The 4,890-nt window shown below is 43.7% G+C and overlaps 1 protein-coding gene across 9 annotated transcripts in view; it reads right to left on the bottom strand.

Annotated features, from left to right (window-relative positions):
• BICD1 (BICD cargo adaptor 1) overlaps positions 1–4,890 on the bottom strand; it is a 273,364-nt gene that overhangs the window by 173,648 nt on the left and 94,826 nt on the right. The window contains exon 1 of one of the 9 annotated variants that reach the window (XM_025202872.1): positions 4,749–4,800. The exons of the other annotated variants lie outside the window; for them this stretch is intronic. The gene's annotated coding sequence lies outside the window, so the exon portion shown is untranslated. Of the gene's footprint in view, positions 1–4,748; positions 4,801–4,890 lie in introns of those variants that run through there. 9 annotated transcript variants of the gene reach the window in all.

Raw genomic sequence — 4,890 nt, 5'->3', positions numbered from 1 at the left:
CACCTCACTGCCCAGACTGCTGCAGTGGGTAGAGGGTGCAGGGAAGTCTCAGGGCTGCTTCAGCAGTCCAGCTGGCACAAGAGGTAGTGTCCCCAGGTAACAATTGGCTGGGCCCCAGAAGCTCCGGAGAGCTAGTAGCCCTGAGCTACTTGCCTGGGTGGCTTTTCATACTGATGGGGCCAGGACAGGGCAGCTTTTTATACTGCTGGGGACAGCACAGGTGCTGGCCCTAAAGCTGTAGGTCCCCCTGGCAGCAGATCCAGGAGGAGCCAGGCAGGGTTATTTTGCCCCAAGTTGCATGATTTGCTCCACAACAAAGTGCATGTCTGAGCACATGCACTGAAGCAAAAAGCCCCAGCTCCAATTTGCACCGCTTCTATTTGAGCTGCTGCAAGTGCACGTGTTTGCATGTGTGGACGTGTCTTCTGTGTTTATCCTGTGAATCTTGTATAGATGTTTGCATACCTAACAGTGCTATGATGACATGGCACCTTAAAAGGATCTTGCAGCCCCCTGGAGTACCACAACTCCTTGGGTGAGGATCACTGGCATGGAGAGGGTTCCTTCCATTTCCCCCACTTCCTGCAACACAAGTAGCCTCCTTATTCTGAAATATAATTGCACACGTTATAGCACTGTAGATATACTGAGCATCTCTAAAACACAGAGCAAATGCCAAAGTGCTCGCTGCATTTGCAAATGTGATGTATTTTTATTTCCCATTTATTTCCCATAGCATACCTAACTTCCATTCCATAAGAGAACATTGCCTACAGACCTTGTACAAAATGATACTGTGATTGCAATTTATCCACTAACACAACAAATACAGAAGCATTCTTGCACTTCTTTTTGACCGATTCATCAATTCATGAATGAATTTATGTTGTCCAACCTAGAAACCATACTTGTAAGAACTGTTCTTGTTGGCTTATTCCAAAGAAGTCCAATCAATGCTAAATGTGTCAAAATGCTATTTAGAATTGATCTCTCATCATTTTTGCAGTGAAATAAAGGGTGCAAGCTCAAACATTTTAAAATTAAATTTCTTCATCCATATAAAAACACCCTCACCTCCTCAGAAAATGATGAGCTAGGCAGCTAAATGCTAAATGCTGACAAAGACAACTTAGTGGAATCCACTTTCAAGGCTGGTTAGGTCCAATATAAGCAATTCAAAACTAATTCTTCCTAAAACATATGAAACTTAAGAATAGCTAGGAAAACCTAAAAGACTTTTGCTCTATTTCTAGTACCTGTGACCTACATTCTGCTGTAATTTACAGATGTCCAACATCATTGACTCCATGGGTGCGTCCTCATGGGTATGTATGTGCATTTCCCTGGGGACAACTATTTGTGAGTCACCACATATTTTTGCCGCTGCTAGTTTCTCTGGGGAATGCCTGTGCATGTGTGCTCTGGCACACTGCAAATTGCCCTGAGTGGGGTAGGGGAAGCTGTGGCCTGCTTCTTTGTGGCACCTTTGAGGTGCTGCAAAGCACACATTCCCACTCATGGGGACATGACCCATGTGTCCTAATGTAGATTTTTTAAGTTATGTTAGAAGCCAACCAGAAGCTACGTCTCAAATCCTATAGCATCACCACCACAATCCATATGTAGTTTGCTATGCATGATGCAAAAGCAGTGTGGACACCAAACTCAGCTCAGTACGCTTCATGTAAATCACACAGTTACACAAGGGTCTGGCCTGAGGACTTACACATAGGATATATTTCATGATCCCACAGCTGCTCATTCCCCTGCATTTCCTCCAATAACTGCACACCAGCTAACTGCCTGCACCAGTCTCCTCCATGCTAGCAAATTTCCCCAACTCTACTTAGCATGCTATATTTCAACATCTCAGCCTCTTTTAACATGTCAACCCATGCCAAACCCCTGAGAGTTATCTAGTTACCTGTCCATTATGGCTAGGGACAGAAATTATATATTCTAGTTGTACTCTATATTCTAGTTTTATAAACCAGTATAAGTAATTAAGAACCAGCTCAAATTTGTAACATAACAGAAGTTCAGTGCACATAAACCACTTTCAAAATGGCCAAAACCACTTTAAGATAAATCTGGATGAATGCAGTATCAGAATTACCTGAATTAAGTTAAATTGGTTTACTGAACTTCTGTCCCAGATCTGCTCCAGATACAAGTTAACTCAGTGGCTAGGGATAGAAGTTACATATAAACTGGTTTAAGGCCATGTCTACATGAGACACTTTACTGAGCAGTAGACTAATCTACTGCACAATAAATCATCGCTGTCTACACTTGCAGGTGCTTACGACACAGTAAATTAGTCTACTGTGCGGTACATTTACTCCCTGCATATGCAAGTAGTAAAATTTATTGTGCAGTAAATTTACTGCACAGTAAAGCCAAATAGTATTAGTTACACCTGTAGACATGCCCTAAGTGATCAGAAACTAATTTAAACCTGTAACAGAACAGAAGTTCAGTGTACATAAACCACTTTCAAAATGGCTGAAACCACTTAAGATAAACCTGGATGGATATAGTATTTGACTTAACTGATTTATGTCAAACCAGTTTATGCAATTTTTGTTCTAGATCACAGTCCTCCAGCATCCCAGGATGCTTTGCATCTGCCCTGCAACCCCACATTACATGGTGGGCAGGCTGCCCTTCACCTCACCTGTCTGCTCCAGCAAGCAGGGAGGTATGCTCTAGCACCTCCTGGCCTCTGGCTTGGGCCACTGCAGGTATGTGGCTGCATTTCCAGAATCAAAAGTGAATGTTTGCTCACTTGGTTATCAGCTCAATCTGCAGCTTAGACTAACCTGCAAAGATTTAATCGCTTCAGCCTTGGGCTTTTGACTATCTGTACTTAGCCTATAAATACATGCTACTTCAAGATATAAAACATGCTGGTTGAAAGGTTGTGTATTTTTCCCCTTGTATATTCTAGCTTTATAAATAGTATATAAAGATATTGGACTGATCTCCTGATTAAGAACTCTGTTTTCTATCTCCTTTCCTTCTACAGATGTTATTTCAAAAGATCTATGCCCACTCTTCATGGAAGTTCTACCCTTCCATGTTGGAAAGTCTCAGGTCATGTATGTATTTTCTTTATATACAGTGTAGTCCACTCACATGGTAGAAGGTCTAACATCATGTCCAATTGTCCAGAGGGGTAGGCAAGAAGCCATTCTTTCAGGGGATGTTAAGTGAGTATATTTTTAATAACTCCAGATTATATCAAAGATGATTTTTAATGGAGAGATATCCAGATGATCACAACGGTCTGTGAATATTTCTTGGAAAAAGAGAAATGCCAGACTCCCTAGACTCTTTGATCTTGTCATTGTATTTACTTGAGTTATTACAAATTTCAGATGGGGAGGCAGGGGGATGGAAGTGTTTTTACAAAAGAAAAAGAAAACACCATGCTATTGGATTTTGTCCAACTTAATAGCCTATGATCTACAGCAGCCTAAGCAATATAAAGAATATTTCAAACACATGGATGTATGATGGATCACTTTAACTTCTTTTGAAAAAATATATCCTTTATCTGCAGCAAAAACACCACAGACATATTTGGCATTCATCCCCCACACTATTCAGATACATTTGCATAGTTTTGTACTTGGTGATATGCTGCACTTTCAATTTTCGAGACAAGCAGCCTAATTTTCATTTAAAAATAGGAAAGAAAATAAAGTGCATTTCTCTGAACAATTTAATCATTGCTCAGCCCTAGACTCCTGTAGGAGTTATAAAATCAAATTCATGCTCAGTACAAAATACAGGCAAACCCAGGGAAATGGAACAAAAAATAAAGCAGCAAGTAGTGGCTGCCATCAATACCAAATTTGACCAACTGTCCTTCATGGCAAATACAAGGAAAGAAAAAAAATAGTAATGTTTACTAGTGAAAAGCCACCAAATAAGATGAAAAGATATAAACAGCTGTCAGGGGGGTCCCCAGCGATGGCTGTGATACACCTAGGGCTTCTTGACCGTGCCAATCCTGCCCAACGGGCACCCTCTTTCTCTCTTGCCACGTCTTGTAACTATAATAAATAGGGGGGCTACCCTCAAGTTTGTCTGGACACAGTCCTGATGGACCTCGCTGAACCCTGTGGGTTCTCATACCCCTGTTTTGGGTCCTGCTCCAAAATGGAGGTCACTTGGGACAACCTCAGCCTTATGGGCTAGAAGCCTTGCTCCAAACTGCCCCTTTACCGCACCCCAAGCCTTGCAGATGGCATTCACACAGTGCCCCTCTGAAGCCTTACTTGAACTTGGCCTCCAGTTGTCACTGGGCTGTCCGCTGCCCTGTCTTTCTCTCTGCACCCCTTGCTGCTAGGCTCTCTGCAGCCCTGTCTCTCTCTCTGCACCCCTTGGTGCTGGGGTCCGTTCACCCCCTTTGTCACTGCGCCCCTGGTGCTGAGGTCTGTCCACCCTGATACTGCACCCACACTGGCACCGGGGTTCATTCGCCCCCGGATACTGCGCCCACACTGGCGCCGGGGTCCCCACACTGCATTGGACCCCCAGTGAGGCCTCCTCCTTCCCCAGTAGCCTCAGTCCGATCCTCTGGTATACAAATGGAAATCAAAATACGAGCCCCTGGGCTATAACATAATGCAAACAGTCTAGGGTGTGCTCTGTCCCTTTAAAAGAATCACCCTTCCCCCAGCACTATGGGTCTTGCAGGCCAGGGTATCTGGTGAGCTCCTGAAGTCCCTTAATCTTACCAGAAGCTGAACGGGCAGTCAAGCCTCTTCACTTAGCTTCCTCTAGGAGAGCTCCTTCCCCCGTGGCTGCTGGCAGAAAACTGACTCTCTGGTCCCAGCCCTGGGGTTTATATATGCCCCAGGCCCTGCCTCTTCCGCACAG

This window comes from Alligator sinensis, unplaced genomic scaffold, assembly GCF_000455745.1.
Source record: "Alligator sinensis unplaced genomic scaffold, ASM45574v1 scaffold957_1, whole genome shotgun sequence".
Lineage (NCBI taxonomy): Eukaryota > Metazoa > Chordata > Crocodylia > Alligatoridae > Alligator > Alligator sinensis.
The sequence above is the reverse complement of the archived record's forward strand: the minus strand, read 5'-3'. Positions and strand labels throughout refer to the sequence as shown.